We start from the raw sequence: 20,215 nt of genomic DNA, 5'->3' as shown, positions 1-20,215 counted from the left end.
TGCGCCAAATGAAACTACAAATTTGCTGCTTGCATCTGATGCATATTCCTCTATCCCCTTCATATTCATGTCTCTTAAGCCTCCTAAATCCTAATATTTTGTCTGCTCCCACCACTACGCCTGGCAGCCTATTCTAGGCATCTTCCACTCTCTGTATAAAATATTTGCCATGCGCATCTCCCTTAAACTTTTTCCCCCTCACCTTAAATACACGACCTTCAGTGTGTGTTGCTTTTGCACAGGGGAAAAGATTCTATCCACCATATCATTGCGTCTCATGATTTTATAAACTTCCATTTGATCGCTCCTCAGCCTCTCATGGTCCAAAGGAAACAAGACATTTTTATACAATCTCTCCCCATAGCTCATACACTCCAAACCAAGCACCATCCTGATAAAACACTTCTGTACCCTTTCCAAAGCCTCCACATCCATGCAATGGAGCACAGAATTGCACAGTATTCCAAATGTGGCCTCACCAAAGTTTTATATAATTTTTACCAACATTTTCCTAGAAATAAAAAAAACACTATTTTAAATATTTGTCTCTTTCCTAAATTAAGTTTAAAAAAAATTTAGACATACAGCACAGTAACATGCCATTTCGGCCTACGAGTCCATGCCACCCAATTTATACCCAATTAACCTTCACGCCAGACGTTTCAAATGGAGGGAGGAAACCGGAGAAAATGTACAAACTCCTTACAGACCTTACAAGTTCTTGGCCTCATTGGTTTGAAACCTATCCAGCTATGGAGAGCATTCTGGATTTTGTTCTATTGGTCAAACATCAAACAGAATGTTTCCTTATGACTATGGACCAGGTCACCAAATCAACCAACTCATCATCGTACAACAATGGAACATGATGAAGGCAGATTCAAATAATAGGAGGTCTCAATTCACCACTGGTATGATTTTTACATCATAAAGGATTATTCGGGACAAATTTTGGCAGGTTGTCATGGAGCTCCAACCAAGTTTGATCTCTTCATGCATCAAAATAAACTTTAGTGTTCACCAGTGTAAAGGTATTTAAATCATCAAGGAGTCAGGGAGAGTTGCACATGCAAGACAGATTTCAAGTTAAAGGGGACAAATGTAAGTACAATAAATTATTAACCCATGATTGAATTATGCTCCCTTGTGTTTTACCCAACTCACACAGCTCAGGTTGAAGTCAAAATTTATTGTATCAGAGGGAAAGGTTAGGGCAGACAATTTCGAAGACTCACAACCTTCTAAGAGAAGAATTTCTTTATCATCTGTGTTAAGTGGTCTACCTCTTATCCTGAGATTTTGCATTTTTCTACACATTACCCCACACAGTGAACATTCTCAGACTATCTATTCTATCATATTCTCTCATAATCTTATCAGCGTAAATAATTTACCAGACAAGTAATTAGGTGAGTGGAGAGTTGTGAATGCAGCACAGACCTTCATGCAAATCAACCTTCCCTCCACTGACTCCATCAATACTTTCCACCATCTTGAAAAAGCAGCCATCATATTTAAGTATCTGTCACTCCCCAATCTCTCTCATCTTTCCTGCTGTTAACAGATTGCTGAATGGATCTCTTTTGAGTTAAATATTCATGCCCTTGTACTAAGTGGATTTTTTTTTCTATAATACTATTGTGGAGGGACATGGTATCACGGGCACGTTCCCCACTGAACTGGGCAGGCAGGCCCACCTGTGGAACCAGTAGCCCCTCCCCTTAAAACCCCTAATAAAGGCCGAGAGCCCTAGTCTCCTCCCCCATACCTGCCCTTAGACTTCAGCCAGCAGCATGCTGAGGCATGCTTGGATCTTTAGATCAATGAAGCCCTTGGCCCTTACTTCATGACATTGATTGTGCTATAACTATACACTGCCCTTTTTTTAAATTACCTTTCATACTTAAGGATCAGTTGACTTGACTGTATCTCAGTACAAATCACAATGAACAATTCAATTCAATAATCCAAAGATAAATCCAAATCCAGCCACAGAATTTAGTAAATAATTTGGAATTTGATTAAAAACAATAACCAGCCTTGATGTAAAACCCTATATATTTCAGGGCTGGATATCTGCAGTCCTTTGCTAGTCTGGCCCATTTATGATTCCAGACCCACCATGGGTGGTAACTTTTAAATAGATTGGCAAGCCATTTCAGATGTACCATTACTGCTACGCACAAACAAATAATAATGCTGAGGAGATATTGAGCAAGGCAACAAATTCAGAGGTGACAAACACACGAGAAATAGTTTGTGGCAGATAGCAAGTGAACCAATACAAGGGATAAATCTGCAGAAATTACCAGTGTAGCCTTTGTGGAGATAAAAATCCTGTCTTCAAACCAAGAATATTCCCCATCATGTTACATGACACTACAATCCCACTCAACGTGTCCAACAGATCAGACCTAGCAACTCAGAACTGGGAATGCATAAGACTTGAAGGGTGATCAGGAGTAAGAATCTGTCAATCTGTAACCTCATGGTCTCACCCTTTCATAACTCTCAAGCCAAATAATCATCCTCAACTCAATGCAGAGCGAATAAAGACAAGCCAGGAGTAACAACAAGCAAACCTGAAAAGCTGGTGTCACTTGTGTTTTTATTTTTTTTTAAAAAAGGAGAAAGAGGTGTTATTATGTGTGTAAATAAGAACTACATTTCTCAGCATGCAATACACGTGGTGGGGTTAAACCTACATAAAGTCATTCTTCTAGAAAGAACAAGCAAAACATCACCCTTGTGAAACTACAAAGCCTACATGTGTATTAGGAAGCAGAACAACATACAGTAGATGCAATCTTGCAATAACATATCAGATCAATGGTCTACAGTATTTCCAAGATAAAGATGGAGTAACTTCAGAAAAGCTCAGAAGCTTCTGGATCTGTATTCCATGAATGGTTTTTGGTAATTAAATAACTAACAAGAGGAGGGAGCTCCATGAACATACATCTCTTCAACAAGACCCAACATGTGGATAAGAAATACCTGGTTGAATTATTCTCAACCACAGTCAACCAGAAGTGCAGAATCACTGATCCAGCTCAGCTTCCTCCTGAATTCACTGGAGTTAGTCTCCAGACATTTCAATTCACTCCACATGACATCAAGAAATGGAGCAAAGATGATGCGACCAGAAAACATTCTGGGTGTAGTACTGAAGGCCTGCACTCAAGGATCTGCTGTGCCACCAGCAAGGAGTTTTAGAACACTTGCAATAATGGTATCCACACAATAACATGGAAAATTGCTCAGGTATGATCAATCCCGTTATATACTCTACTCTGAATCAGGAGCAAAGTGATGCAAGCCATCATTAAATGTGCTTTCAAATGATTCGATATTTATTGATGCACTGTCGAAAGCATCGCAGCTGGGTACAAGAGTTGCCCAAGAATGGAAGAAATTGCAGAGTGGGGAACTCAGCTGAGGCCATCACTCAAACCAACCTCCCTTCCATCGACTCCATCTTTATCTCTTACTGCCTCAGGAAAGCAGCCAACATATGAATGGACCTGGTCATGGTCTCTTCTTCCCCTCCCATTAATCAGAAAAAACACACTTCCAGATTCAATTAATTCTTTCTTGAATGGGCCTTTCACTTGATCAAGATAATTCCTTGCATTGTTTAATTGTGCTTTTCTCTTTCACACTATAGTTTTTCTCTGCACCTCGGAACACCTGACAATGAACAATTCCTTTCGATTAGCTGTATTAGGACTTCTTACTCTTGTACTCCATTTCCCATTCTAATAACGTCCATTTAACTTTTTATTTAACTAATTTGCCTATATGCTACAATGATGATACTGATCTGACAAAGCAGGAAAAACATTTTAATTGCTAATCCAGGCAATGATGATCAATGAAGTACATTTTGCAACCAGTGATCATATTGAGTATTTTGAGATTCAATCAAGTGACCTAATATTTCCTTCTTCTACACAATCCAGTGTTCTCCAAGTGATCATAGTAACTTTGCAGGAAATTATGGCCATTTTTAGCCTTCTAGAAAGCTGTTCAACCTCTTCTCACATAAATGATTTAGAGTAGAAAGCATAGAGGGAGCATGCTTCAACTCATCAATTTGAGCGGAGTTCAAATACAACCAGAGAAGAAAAGTAAGTGATGAGCCACTGGGTGATCTAATCATACTCTTGTGTGAGCATCACACACAGGTGAAATGCTGAAATGGGATAAAAATCAGAAGTATCGTCATCCTTAAATTAAACCATTTACAACCTTCCAGTCTCAGATTCCTGCTCTTTGCTATCAAATCTCTGATTGAACTTTCATAAGGTTGAACTATCAGCTTGAACTTTGACATACTGAGAGTTTTTAGCATTTTCTGCTTTTAATTTTGAAATCCAAAGATGTTTCCAAGTTTAAAAAAAAGTTTTTTTTCATAAATGGGTCAATAGCTAATGACGTGGTTAAAATGTAAGTTGTTAACTGTTGAATCAGTGTGGACCATAAATAGCTGGGCCGTACTGATCATGTGGCTTCCACAAACTCTGCTTTGCCATACATGCAGATTGATACACAAAATTATGACAAACACATCACATTTTCTCTGGATTATTAATTCTTTTTTTTCTCAGCAGTCCCCAGGGGCTAAATATGATTTGTTTCTAATCCATTTCTGCAACTTCTGAGGTGGATCCACAATGTGAGAGCCATAGGTAGGGCAGATGATGTTTGAATGGATGAGTGGGCGGATACAAAGGTGATAATGAACTCCCTCTGCTATTTCTATTGGACTTCTGCGTGCTCCAAGAGACTCAAGATTCGCAGTGCCTTTTCATTTTGATATGTCACCTTTGTAAATTATTGGTACCTTACATACCATTTCCTCAATTATGTTTCTATTGAAAGCACTACTTGAATCAGAACGTGGGTTCATGTATCACTCCTGAGAGGAGTGCAAAAACCTGTGCTACATCAAGACAGGGTTGTGCCATCAGATTTATACAGCTATTATTGACTTGTGTTACATGCCAATTGCCTCTAGCAGGATGCAATGAACAGTACATTACTAGATTCATTTTTATCTGTGGTATACAGCAAGATCCTGAGTCCTCAACATTAGACAAATCACTGAAGGACAGATTTACTAACCTATTACATGCAAGGAGATTTGATCACATTGACTTATATTAATCATTTGTTGATTTCTTCATGAATTATTTTCTTTAATTCAGTCTCAAAATTTCAGCTGACAAGGTCGATGGATAATTTTACTAAATAGATAATCACAGTTAAAACAATGAAACAAATAGTTCAAGCCTTGAATAAAATACAAGACTATTGTAGTAATTCCAAACTGGAATTTAAAAAAAAAGACACTTAAATACACTCTTGGTATAGATTCAGGCTGCACCTTCCTTTCACTGTTTGTGATGAAAACATAGACGATCAATAAGGTGGCAACTATACAATAGCTATTCTTATGGAATACTGAAAAATGGTCAATATTACTCAACTTATACATTAACGTTTCTCAAGCTGTCACTGTTAGGAGTGCCACAAACTTTACTGTCCGACCCCTAATCCTTGCAACCTGAGCACCTTGACGGAGAGAAAACGACATAAATAATCACCAAGGTACCATACATATGATACTGACCTTGGACTCTAACTGAAGAGACATTTACGTTGCTTTCATTTATGTGCTGATCTTCCTGAATATTTTGGGCAGTGCAGCCAGTTAACAACTCCAACATATAAATCAGATGATGTAGAATATTCCCTTTAACCAGAATGTTAAAGCTACAATGGCTGAAATGAGCCTTATTGCTTCTTACAAATATTTCATGAAGGTAACATGCTCCTCCTCACCACAGGTAACTGAGCCCAGCTGAAAGTGGAGCACAGAGCAACTTCTAAGCACAGGCATATGGGAGTGACACAACCTGAGAAAGCATGGGAATAAAATGCAATCCAATTACCCTCATCCAATTTGAATAAAATTGCTATTAATAAAGAGGCAACATCCTATTTTTTTTCAGTTCAGGCTTATAAAGGGCTAATTTCATATTCAAATATTTATACATATTAATTGCTTGCAGCTGGACAAGGGAAGCATACTCAATTTTCTCATATTTAAACACACTTAACTACCTCAATTTGCTCTCAGTCCAATTTGTGAAGGCCTGGTTGGAGAAAAGAAAATCGCTCCTTGATCCATGGAATTGAAGAGGATTTTATATAGACCTGGAGTTACTGGGATATGAACAGAACATTTTGGAAGTCCCCTCAAGTCAAGCAATTTCCATGAAGGGAAATACAGGATTATTTTGGGCCAGCAAATGCTCCCAGCATTTTCTGATAATGCTGCAGATGGTAGAAGGTGGTAACAGAATGCTGAAGAAGGTTTACAGGGCTTCTTTGAGTCAACGGATTGGGTGGTGTTCAAGAACTCAGCTGAGGATCTAAAATGATGACACCAGGGCTGTCAGAGACTTTATCAAAACAGCTCTGGACAAGTATGTTCCCGCCAAATCGATCAGGCCTTTCCCCAATCAGAAGCCCTGAATGAACCAAGAAATCCAAAATCTTTTGAGAGCAAATCACAGGCGTTTAAGTCCAAAGATACAGATCGCTAAGGAAGGAAGCAGGTATTACTGACAGAAAGTCATCTCTTGGGTGAAGTGGAGTTTCCGGAGTAAAATGGAAACAATGAAGGATATCTCACAGCTGCGGTAAGGCCTAAATGACATAACTGCTACAAAACCAAATCTGGTGTAGGAGACACAAAAGCTTCACTCCTAGATGAACTCAATGCCTTTTACACCTGATTCGACCACAAGAACAAGGAAGAACCATCAATGCGCACATCCATGTCCCCTGATAATCCTTTCCTGTCCACATCCAAGGATGAGATGCGTGCTGCCTTCAGGGAGAGTAAACCTGAGGAAAGCATCTGGACCCGACAGAGTACGTGGCCGAGTATTAAAAATCTGTGCTGACCAATTTACCAGTGTATTCTTGGATATCTTCAACATCTCACTCCAGCAGGGCGTTTCAAACAGGCGTCAATCGTACTGGTGCACAAGTGGAGCATGGCAACCTGACTAAATGACTATCGACCAGTGACACTCACATCAATAGTGATGAAGTGTTTGAAAAGCTGATGTTGAAGCATATCAGCTCCCTTCTGAGCTGCAACATGGATCTGTTGCAATTCACCTATCATAACAATAGGTCTAAGGCGGATGCCATCTCAATGGCTCTACACAAAGCACTGGATGCATACATCACGTGTCTTTATCGAATACTTTAGTGACTATTAACCATAAAAAAAGCCACTTGGAGGCTAAATGGACTCTTTAGTGTGATGCGTTGAAAACAAATTCATATCGAAGTCCAGATGTGTTTTACACTGTTAGTAAAAATGAAAGGACTCATCATGTGGTAACAATTATTGTAATACGGAGACATTCTTGCTAACTTGATAACGGTAACAATCTTGCTAACGTGATTAATGCATGTGTAACAGTTAACAGAAAATATTGGACCCCTACTCACCCACCATCTATCCCGCCATACCAGTCAACACAGACTAACTACTCCTCCAACACCCCCTTGCATGTGCCAACAACCAACGTGAATAGCACGTGCGCACTGGAAGAAACAGATCGCACGCAGCATCCAGAACCGGGACACTGCTGACACCCACAGACAAACCAATGACAATAACCAACGTGCCTTTGGCTCTTACACTGGCCCCAAATTATTGTGTCTCAAATAATAATTATAAATAAAAATCAAATACAGAAAATTCCAATATTATGTAGATCTTCTTTCTTAATTCTTCATGAGGCTAGAGGTTACTTGCACATAGCCTTGAAAAAGAGTGATCTTTACCACCACTCTGGACCAGTAAAGTTTGTAGTATGTGTTGTGGGCAAGGTCCAAAAAAAAACAACAAAATAAAAGTCAGTTTTGGGCTTGTCAAAGTTCCTCTGTCTCCTGTAGAAGGCAGACTTTGTAAAAGGGTCTGTTCAGAAAGTCAATTTTGGTCTTGATCCAAATATGACATACAAGTCCCTTTTTGTCCAGAATGGTCTCAACAATTTTTCCAGTTCGCCAGGAGTTTCGAAGTGCTGAATCATTCATGATGATCACGATGTCTCCTGGTGTGAAATTGCGTCTTATGTTAGACCACTTCTGTCATTTCTGCAGTTGGGGAAGATGTTCTTTAATCCATCTTTTCCAGAACAAGTCCAGCATAAACAGAACTTTCCTCCACCTGCGACAAACATATATGTCTTCCTTCTGCAACTGCCCTGGTGGCATCAATGGCATAGTCTTAAGGAGCAGATGGTGGTTTGAGGTAAGTGCTTCAAGGTTATTTTGATCTGTAAAAGCCTCAGTGACTGTTGAGGATAGCCTCAGCTTCACATAAAACTGTGTGAAGACCCTCCTCGTCAAGACTTTGCACATTTAGGGTGGCGCTAAGAACCTTTTGCACTGATCTAATTAATCTTTCCCATACACATCCATGGTGTGAGCCAGCAGGGGAATGGAAGATTCCTTTTTGGAGCCCTGCATTTGACCCTGATTCCAGCTTTCAATTGCCTCCCTCAACTCGCCAAATCAATCTGGCCTTTCCCCAATCAGAAAATTGGCACCCACAAAATTGGTTCCATTGTTCACTTGACCACATCTGACTGTAAAATGTTGAAGGGCTTTGATGAAAGAGTCTGTATCAAGTGATGATGCCACTTCAATGCCATATACAGATAAACAGGTGAAAATAAGGCCATAGCACTTCACAACACTCCTTCCACGTTTAACTTCAAAGGGTCCAAAATAATCGACTCCAACATGTGTGAAGGAGGTTCATCAGGAGAGACTCTACCCAGGGGCAAATCTGCCTTTCTTTCTGCTTGCTCCATTTCCTTCTTTCTTGGGTGGATATGCAACTTTCTGGGATGCAGGCTGAGTCGATTCCTGCATCTTTTGGCGACGTGTCCTTTACATAGACGGCCAAAATATACTCCATTTTCTTTTAGGAAAGCAATTTTCTTACTATGTGCCCTCTTTTCCAACTGTGGACACCTCTCTAAAGCATGTCCACCTCCACAGAACAAACACCTCTTCACAGCAGGCAAACTTTCCTTTCCTCAGTTTTCCTTATCATTTTCTTTATCTGCAACTGTCACAGTGGTGGTGAAGATACTTTTTATTCTTGGATGAGGCTGTGTCTTGGACCTACTTACCTCTTTGCTCACTGTTGGAGTGTCTTTGATATCTCCAAATATTGGATCTGTTGCAATCTTCACTTGCCTTTCAAGGAAATCCACCATATCCTTAAAGATTGTGTTTTTCCTGGAACTTGCATGTCACAGTTCTCCATACGTCACTCAGCCAGTAAAGAAACTTCCTTATGATGACTAGCATATTAGCAGGCATGTCAAGCTCATGAATGTGGTTGATATCTTCCATGGCATTACAAAATCCTCCAGAAAGAGGGTGTATGTTTGTAGAACCTTTGCATTATCCAATTTTATTGATAACCATAGAATAATGCAGCACAGTATAGATCATGAAAGAGCCAGTAAATAGAGAAAATCTCTGAGGTTTTTGTTCTTGCTTTCAATACAGTATTCAAAGGATTTTTAATGAAAACTTGGGTCTCAAAAATTTGAATCTCCTTCTTGGGCATGGAAGAGAGACACTGTAGCTGGATTAAAGATGCAGTAATTTCATTTTTGTTAGGTCTGCTTTGTTCATGAATGAGTGAGACAAACACCAGGCTGAGTCGAAATCAGGGTTCTTTGTTCTTTATTACCGGATTGTAACACTTGCGACTAAACATGTTAGTCGGAGAATGCATTCTGCCGTTATCAGCAAAATGGTGATTTTTTATACCCTTGGATACATGCTTAGAACATCATCATATCATTACTTGTCCAATGACTAAAACTGTTGCTATCCTTTCCCTGCTAGCTTCCTGCCTCTCAATCCATCAATGTCTCTCTTATCTTGTAAGTACAAGGATGCATTTACATCTTGTTACAGCCCTGTACAGGGCAGGGTAACTCCTTACACATTCCCATCTCATGATGTTTTACCTTACATTTTACCTTTCCATGACTGAGAATATGTTGCTCTGTTCACCATTGCTTGTAGCAGGTAATGTAGCTGGAGATGTCACAAGTGCATGTTCACCCGGATTTATTATACTTGACTGAAATGTCAAGGGAGCTATGTGAGAGATTGGAATTGGGAGCTGTGTGAGAGATTGGAATTGAGCTACAGCTCTGTCTGCAGTTGTTATCATTAGTGTTTGTGGATTGGAAACACCATGTCTTGGGAGGATTTGTCCATGTGTATTCATGCCTTGTAACTGTGGTACAAAAGGATCTTCCTTAACATTAATATTTTTCTTTTCTCAAAATATGTACTTTCTCAAAATATGACTCCATACCATCCGACACTTTGATAAGCTACCTCAAATATGGGATCCCTTTGAGGCTCTGAGTACCTTCACTTTGATCCTGGTAGCAGCAATGTTTGCTTTCAGCTCCAGCTGCTCCTTTTCCCTCCTTACCTGATCCTTTTTTCCTCCTTAGCTGTTCCTCCTGCTGCTCCTTTTTCCTCTTTAGCTGCTCCTTTTCCCTCCTTACCTGATCCTTTTTTTTCCTCCTTACCTGTTCTTCCTGCTCTTCCAAAGCATATTTATCCTTAAGCATTTTTTATCATACAACAAGAGCAGCCATTTCACCCTCAGCCTTTATACGTGCAGATGTTGCGCAGGAAACTCTGGAGCTTGATCCAGAAGAAATTAATTTGCTTCTCCTGCTTCCAACATTTAACATGTGTCACCTGATTGTATTTCATCCTGCATGTCAGATGTTGCCTTAATTCTTGATTCTTTTTCCAGTTGTAATTGCACATCCTTTGCAAGTTCATCCTCTTCACCAGCATTTTGTGACATACCTTCAGCCATTTCCAAGTTGCTGATTTTAAATTCAGTCAATGTCTTCTGCAGTGGTTTTAATCGCACCTCAGTGGCAATGCTGGCAGCGGGGGCCATTTTACACATCTCCATCCAACCATCCACCAAGCTCGAGCACCGAGCACGCACAACACAAGCCCAAAATCAACAGTCCCCAATGGACAAGCTGCAGCACATTCAGAATGTGTTCAAATTAAATAATTACACAGAAGGAATCCACAAACATAACCCTATCGCTTCTGATGGCTGCAATGCACTGCTGTCAATGAGTGAGTTTCCACCACAGCACCAGTCAATGATATCACTGTGATCCTTGGCAAATGACTCTTACCAGCATGTACATAGGATGTTCTGCTCTAGGGTTAGAAGCCCTGAATGCCTCTGTGGCCGATGCTCAGACCAATAGAGGTGGATTGCTGTCACCAGCCTGCGCTCAGCATTTCCAACATGGCCACCTTATTGCTCTCAGTATCACTCCAAACCAAAGAGGGGAAACAGTCCAAATATTCCAACAATGTCCATTCAGTTCTATTGTAGATGCGGTTATTTTCCGTTGACTAAAATACCACATCTATAATTTTCTGTTGACTAAATTATTAAAGCTGATCGGAGGTTAAGTAGGTTCTTTAGTGTGAAGCAATTAGAACAAATTCATATCAAAGTCCAGATGCATTTTAAACTGTTTATTAGAGAACACAAAAGGATTCATCACATGGCAGCGATCATTGTTAAGTGGTAACGTCCTTGCTAACTTGATAACGGTAATGGTCTTGCTAATATGCGTAATGTATGCATAAAAGTCAAGAGAAAATATCGGAGCCCTAAACACCCACCATCTATCCCACAACACCAGTCAAAGCGGGCTAACTAACCTCCAACAGCCCTGCGTATTCACCAAAAACCAAAGTGAATAGCGTGTGCACACTGGGAGAAACAGAAGGCATGTAGCCTCAGGACACAAGACATTGCTGATGCCCACAGCCAAACCAATGACAATAAACAATGCGCCTTAGGCTCTTACAACTACAGTTTGGCTTTTAACACCATCAACCCCTCAACACAACAACACCATTTACAAATTCACTGACGATACCATGGTTGTGGGTTGTATAAAAATGAACAATGAGTCAGCATATAAGAGGGAGATGAAAAACTTGGCTGATTGGTACACCAACAACAACCTCACACTCATTGTCATCAAAACTAAGGAGCTGATTGTTGACGCCAAGAATGGAAAACCAGATGTGTATGATCCAGTGATCATTAGGGGATCAGAAGTGGAGTGGGTAAGCAAATTTAAGTTCTTGAGAATCAGTATCTTGGAGGATCTTTCCTGGACCCAGCATATTAATGGCATCGTGAAGAAAGCACGTCAGCGCCTCTACTTCGTCAGGAGTTTTTTCCACAAATGTGTGGTGGAAAGTGTGCTGATTGGCCGCAACATGGTCTGCTATAGGGACACCAATATCCTGTAAAGCCCTGAAAAAGGCAGTGGACACAACGCAGAACATTCCTATGGATCGAAAATATTTACAGGAATACTGCAGTCTGGAGAGGAGCAACAATGATCAAGGGTCCACACCGTCCAGCACACACTCTGTTCTCGCTGCTACAAGACTTGCACCATCAGGTTCAGGAACAGCTGCTAAGCCTCCACCATCAGACTCCTCAACAACAAACTCAATCAGGGACTCATTTATGGGCTCTCACTTTTGCACTTCTAATTTTTTCTATCTGCTTCTTTACATTTCTTTGTTTACATGTTAATAAATGATAATTCCACCTTCCTTGCAAGAAAAAAGAATTGCAGGTTGCGTGTGATATCATGTCTACTCTGACATTATATCTGAAATTTGAGATTTCCAGCATTTGGAGTATTTCTTTTAAATCAGCATTAGATCTTCAGCTGAACTCTACAGGTCTAGAACTGTCAGTCATCAGTGTGCTTAACCAAGTGCTAAGAATGTTCTGAGGAGATTTCTGCTCTGTCTGGTCTTACAAAGGAACATCAATGTTTAAATGGTCGAGATCATCTTCATTCTGCAAAGGCATTAGGCATGATTTTATAGTACTGGCTTAAGAGATTTCATAAATTTGCAAATGAATGAAGTAAATACACAAAATTGCTGGAGAAACTAAGCATACATATGAGGCAAAGATATACTAGATCAGATTCATTTTATGGTCATGTAATAAAACAGACATGTGATGTTATACAAAATTGGCTTTAGTCTACTATAAGGCAGATAAAGATTTGCCATTAGCATTCCCCAGTGCCCCTTACAGTAGAGAAAGAGATGCAAAAGAGAATCCCCTCAGAGTCACTGAGTGTGCATGGAGTCACCTCCAGAGCTTCCGCAGCCTCTTAAGCTACACAAATTCAAAGTTCAAACACTGGCAAACCAAGTCCGGATCCCAATCTTCCACACAATGAGGAAGGCTTCAGGGTCCAGGGAGCTCTTCTTGCCTTCAGCACCTTCTCGAATCCCAGTTCTGATAACTGGTTCTTGTAAGCCAGTTTCCAGTAGTCCGCAGCCAGGTGCGAGTCCTTTGACCTCAAGTCAGTAGCAGCTCGCACTTTGATGGGTTCCTCACCAACAAGTCATCAACTGCTTGCCACCTGTGTGTGTCTTTCAGCCACAGAGCCCCTCGCTGGTCCACTACCATGGTCATTGTCCTTGGGGTTGTCTCCTCTGGTTCTCAACAAGGTGGGGGTGGGAGGGGTGGAGTGTTCTCTCCGTTATGCTACCCTGCACCTGTTGACTGATCGCCAGAGTTTGCAACACCTAATGTTGAACACAGGCACAGCCATCTTAAGCCCAGAACCCATGGTTGCAGGATTTTAAGGTATCAAGAATGGGTGACACTATTACAGAATCAGCTAGCTAGGTTCAAACCCAGCACTGTTTGTAAGGAATTTGTACGTTCTTCCCATGTCTATGTGAGTTTCGTCAAGGTGCTCCAGTTTCCTCCCACCACTCAAAAATGTACGAGTTTGTAGATTAATTGGGTGTAATTGGGCAGCACGGCCTCATGGGCTGGAAAGGCCTGTTACCAAGTGTCACATTTGTGGCCCAAAATGTGAAGTTAATAAAACATTAAACACAAGTTTATCAGGTAAACTTCTCTCAGTGTCTTTTATTCTCCCGTTTCCTTTGTTCTCTTGCTTGTGTTTTTATCTCTCTCCCTTACCACGTGACATCTCATACATATTCATTATCATGACATCCCTCCTTTAATCAGAAATAAACTTTACCTTCACTTACCAATATCCCTCGGAAACATACAAACATCGTAACTAATGGTAATACTATAACTCAACTACATAAATTTTACTTCCTACAGCATTCATACATGCACTTTATGATATAAGATTAAAATACTGTCCCAAAGTTCTTATTAAAACTATGGCACAAAGTTTTCGTATCGTTTGGGCACTTTCCGGTTTCGTTTCGGCCTGCCTACGATATTGTCGTCGCTTCTCGGTTGTTCACTCTCGGCGTCGGAAATACAGCTCGCCACGGCTTCGGGTGTTTCTGGCGCTCTAGTCACTTCATCAGGAGTGCTGGTAACTGCCTCTGGAACATCATCAGGTCTCTCAGTTTCAGCATCTCGTATTGGCCTTTCAACTTCTTCGCTCGATGTATCTCTGGACTGGTACCTTTTTACACTTGATACATTTCTCTTATACAGGACTCCAGTCGGAGACTTGACGGTCACCATACTGCCACTTCTGGATACGACAGTATAGGGTTGATGGTAATAAGGTGTGTCTAGCTTACCACCAGTTTCATGCCTCACTAGAACATTATCTCCTGGCATGATGTCTGAGTACTTGGCTCCACGTTTCGAATCTGTGTACAGCTTTGCTGCACCTTTATTTTCAGCATCGTGGTCCCTCATCTCCTGGTCGTCTCGGATTTCCTTTATTTCTGGCATTTTTGTGCGGATTTTTCTCCCAAAAAATGCTTCTGCAGGACTTTTTCCAGTGGTTGCATGAGGCGTTGCTCGATAGACAGCCACATAAGATAGCAATGCTCCTCGCCAATTTTGTCCTTCAGCGTGTGCAATTCTCAATCGTTTTTCAATGGACTGATTTTGTCTCTCTACTTCTCCATTGGCTTGCGGCCATTTCGGAGTTACTTTATGATGGTGGATACCTGTGGTCCTCATGTATTCCGCAAATGTCTCTGAAATGAATTGTGGACCATTGTCAGAGTATAATGTAACAGGTAATCCATATCTTGCGAATATCTCTGCTAACGCTTATATTGTTTTTTCAGTGGTTGCGGACTTCAACACCACGTACTCATAGTATCTGCTGTAGTAATCTATCACTACCATAATTGATTCACCCGTCGGTAAAGGTCCAAGAAAATCAACAGCTACGTCGATCCATGGTCCTGTCGGAAGTTGCGTACTCCGGATTGGTTCTGGCGGATTACTCCTACTTGTGATTTGACATCTGTGACAAGTTTTAACAAATTTCTCAGCGTCTTTATCACAACCTGGCCACCATACCTTGGTCCTGAGGTTCTGCTTGGTACCAACAATGCGTAGGTGTCCTTCATGCGCTAAGGATACGATCTTCGGTCTCAATCTTTGTGGTATCACCAATCTGCAACCTCTCAATACACACTGTCCGATGCAACAAAGTTCGTCTCTAATGGGAATGTAAGCCTTGTGAGTACACTTGTCCCATTATCCACTCTGAATGCATTCTCTTACTTCCATGAGTTCTGGATCACGTTTGGATTCTCTCTCGATTTCCTTCATAGTCACAGCTTTCGGTGTCGCCTGAATAGCTACGAAACGTACAAAGCTCTCTGTTTCTGTTCCCAATTCTGACTTGGAATGTGGACCACCATCCTTCACCAATCTGGACAGCGGATCAGCAATGTTTGCTTTCCCTGCTATGTGGATTACTTTAGATTTGTAGGGTTGTAGTCTGAGTACCCATCTCTCTATTCTGGCACATGGTTTGGATCTAGGTGCATAGATCACCTCTAATGGCTTATGATCTGTGATGAGTTCAAATTCAATGCCGTATAAATATGCATGAAACCTCTCACAGGCCCATACAAGTCCGAGTGCTTCTTTCTCTGTCTGAGAGTATCTTCTTTCCACATTTGATAACGATCTGCTGGCATAGGCAATGATTCTTGGTCCTCCATCATGCATCTGGACCAACACGGCTCCTAAACCAACTGGGCTGGCATCCGCTATGACTTTGGTTGATGCCGCCGGATCGTAATATCCAAGAGTTTTTGCATCTGTCAGGCTTTGCTTCAGCGCTGTGAACGCTTTCTTCTGCTCAGATCCAAAATGAAATGGTACACCTTTCCTGGTTAGTTTTCTTAGTGGTTCTGCCACTGTAGCGAAATTATGAATGAACTTTGCACAAAAATTGACAATCCTAGGAAACTCCTCACCTCTGTTGCGTTCTGAGGTGCACGTGCCTCTGCAATAGCTTTCACCTTGGCCTCTGCAGGGTTTAGTCCTTTCCTTGTAAGTCTGTGTCCCATGAAGTCCATTTCTGACACACCGAACTGGCACTTGTTTCCATTCACGGTAAGGCCTGCCTCCTGTAGTCTAGATAGTACACGCCTCAACTGTTTGTCATGCTCTTCCTTCGTTGGTGCATGGACTATGATGTCGTCAGAAATGTTGGCAACTCCAGGAATGCCTTGAATCACTCGATGGATTTCATACTGGTAGATCTCCGAAGCTGCATTAATTCCAAATGATAGTCTCTTGTAACGATACAATCCACAGTGAGTCACAAATGTAGTTACATCTCGGGAACCTGGATCCAGCTCTAATTGATGATAGCCCCATTTCAGATCAATTTTTGAGAATATCTTACTGGTAGTTAGTTCTTGAAGTATTTCTTCCACTGTTGGTATAGGGTTCTCTAATTATAGCTTCATTGGCCATTCTCATGTCAACACATAGTCTTATGTCACCCTTTGGTTTGGGCACAATCACTACTGGGCTGACCCATTGTGTCGAATGTTCCACTGGTTCAATAATGTCTTGTTCGATCAATTCTTTAATTTTGGCTTCGACTTTCCCACGAAGTCCAAACGGAGTTCGGCGCATTGGTTGTGCCTTGGGTTTGACCGTTTCATCTACCGCTAGCTTCAATTGTCGACCTTTCAGCTTTCCTACTCCTTGGAAGACTGCGGGGAATTCTTGCTTCATATCCTCGTATGACTGAATTGAATTGACACAAGCTCAATATGAAGTATTGCCAGGTCTTGCGCTGTGCTTCTGCTCAGCAATGGTTCTCCCCTCTCTTCTATGACCATAAACTCTGCTTCAGTGTACTTATCTCCAGCTTCAACAGTTGCAGTAAAACATCCAATGGTCTGCAATGGCTTGGTTGCTGTGTATGGATACAGTTTCTTGGAACACTTCTTTGAGGTACAGATGATCTTTTTCCTTTTCAACTTCTCCCATAAATGTCGATCAATCACATTACTGTCACTGCCTGAGTCTACAATGACCTGCACTATCACTCCACCAATGATCACTGGGACCTTCTCATGATGTACTTCATTCAACGTAAATTGGTAACAACTCTGTTCCTCCTGGGTATCATCATCGTCACCGTCTATCTGGCGAATGGTATCTTTCTTTCCAGGATACTTTCCTTTCCCCCAGGCTTTGCCTTTGGAAGTTGTACTCGTCCTCTTCTGGTCTGCATTGGACTTGCTTTTGCACTTCTTTGCAAAATGGTCCTTACCTCCATACTTTCTGCAAACTTTGCCTTTGGCCGGACAATATGGGTCTTTTCCAAAGTGACCTCGGTTTCCACATCGATAACACTCCACGTCCTGTGTCGACGAATATCTTGGCTGATTATGGCGATGTGAGAGCCTCTTAATTTGCTGGCTTGAGTTGTCTTTCAGGGTCATGGTATGAAATTGCCCTTCAACAGCCTCTAATGCAGCAGCAATGGCTAAAGCATCGGTGAGTTCCAACTCACTCCCTCTTTCCAGTAGACGTCTTCTGAGTTTATCTGATCTGCAGTGCTGTAGAACTTGATCCAATAATTGGTTGTCCAAATCAGCTGGCATGTAATTGCATCCAACAGCTAGCTGGCGTAGTCTCATCACGTACTGAGCAATTGTCTGGCCATCTTCTTGTCTCGTTCTCCGAAACAAATGGCGTTGAAATGTAGCATTCGGTGTCACTACATAGTGTGCATTTAATGCATCTACTGCTTTCTGGTACTCATCCTTTCTTCCAGTATTCAAAAGTGTCTTAAATGTTTCCCGAACTGAGGGTCCTGCAGTGAAAAGAAGTAATGCCCTTCTCTGCACTTTTTGATCAACTGTACCGGTATCTAGAAATAGGCCACGACTGTCGGCATAGGATTCAAATTCTTCCAGCCATGCCTTCCACTTCACACTTACAGTGCTTGCATCACCCGTTGGGTCAAAATGAGCAATTCCACTATGTGTTAGAAAGTCACTGTTTGCACCAGCCATGAGGAAATATTCCAGCCCCAAAGTACTAAGTCACAGAGAAAATTCTTATCACCTTGAAGTTGTCTGTAAACCTCTGTAATCTTGTTTAGTCTTTAATTTTCTTCAAGCTTCTTTCATCCTCGTCACCAACGTCACATTTGTGGCCCGAAATGTGAAGTTAATAAAACATTAAACACAAGTTTATCAGGTAAACTTCTCTCAGTGTCTTTTATTCTCCCGTTTCCTTTGTTCTCTTGCTTGTGTTTTTATCTCTCTCCCTTACCACGTGACTTCCGGTACATCTCATACATATTCATTATCATGACACCAAGCTATATGTATAAATTTAATTTTTAAGAATTTAAAATTAAAATGTTAATTTAAATTTAAATCAAGGATCAAGCCTGAAATGTCATTTATATATCTTTGCCTTCAATGGACTCTGCAGGACTTGTTGAATTTCTCCAGCATTTTTGGTTATTTATTACAATCACTGCATCTGCAGACTTTCTTGTTTCTTTGCAACTGAATGAAACTGTGATTTCCAGGATGACATTTTGAGATCATATTCCATGCTCCCATGTTAAGGTTTACATCATAACTGCAGCTCAGGATCCACTGTAGAGTGCCTTGGAGAGTATTAGAGTGAGGAAATCGCCATTGTTACTTAAAACAGCCAAGAGTATTGAGAGTGATAGAAGGCACAGAAATAGAAGGAGGTACTCACTTAATCTTCAGGTTACCAATGTTCTAAATTTTTTTTAAAATAGACATTCTACCACCAACTCAGGAAAGGGAAACATGTCTGCTTCATGTGGTAATACGACCATCAGCCTACTGCAGGGGGCGATCTCTGTGTCTGCATGAAGACCACCTAAGGGGCTGACTCCACCTGGTCATCTGTCAATCAACCGACCCGAATAGAGACCTGAGTCGGCCCCTCCTGAGCCAGACACACGGGAGCCATCAAAGCCTGAACTGATGTTCAGACTTTTACTGGAATAAAGCCTGTTGTACAGTCTTTTGAGTTTTGTGCTTGCTTGCTACAACCTCAGCGCACCACTCTTCATTAAAGGTCAAAGTAAATCCTTTGTTTTAAATATCACTTTTAAGACATTAGCTACTGCTCTTGAATCAGCAGTAACATCTTAATTCTGAAAAAAACCCAGCTGCATTAAAAGGTGACTAAACACAAATGCCTGTAGTAACGAATTTTACACAGCTTCAACCTCTTTAATCTTGACAGTTGCAAACAGCTGGAAAAATTACTGCACAAAGGTGGGGCAAAATGGAAATTAACCCATTTTCCTTTATTTTTTCGTCTTCTTTTATTTGCACTTAAAAATCAGGGCCAGGTCAGAGATAATCAACCCCATCCTGTATCATCCATTGCTCTCGGCTGAAAGTTCATGACTGAATAGAGAAAGGGACAATTTTGAATATGAATCAAGCTCTTCCACTGCCAATTAGAAGATACCATACAATGGCATTAATTCCTGTGTCTGAATACATATCTTAAAGTTACAGGAGAAATAGAGAAAAGCAATTATCCCAATATAATCCATTTCAGAAATAGTCAATATCATTCCCTTTCATGGTGCTTTACTCACGTGAACAATACTTAACACTGAATTTGACGAGAAAAGTATTTTATGTTGATATGCATCAGTTTGTTAGATCATTTATTTAAGATTGCATTTCCAAAACTTCTGTCCGTCTATAATCACAAATATCTGACTCCTTAGACAATATTATCATGATAAAC

At 40.9% G+C, this 20,215-nt stretch overlaps 1 long non-coding RNA gene across 1 annotated transcript; it reads left to right on the top strand.

Annotated features, from left to right (window-relative positions):
- Positions 1–945: 945 nt before the first annotated feature.
- Positions 946–19,462, top strand: LOC138762665 (uncharacterized). The gene is made up of 3 exons (XR_011357034.1): positions 946–1,101; positions 8,228–8,344; positions 19,221–19,462. It is a non-coding gene; the product is annotated as an uncharacterized lncRNA (long non-coding RNA).
- The last annotated feature ends 753 nt before the right edge of the window (positions 19,463–20,215 follow it).

This window comes from Narcine bancroftii, chromosome 5 (assembly GCF_036971445.1).
Source record: "Narcine bancroftii isolate sNarBan1 chromosome 5, sNarBan1.hap1, whole genome shotgun sequence".
NCBI classification, from domain to species: domain Eukaryota; kingdom Metazoa; phylum Chordata; class Chondrichthyes; order Torpediniformes; family Narcinidae; genus Narcine; species Narcine bancroftii.
This window is presented reverse-complemented; position numbering and strand designations above follow the sequence as displayed.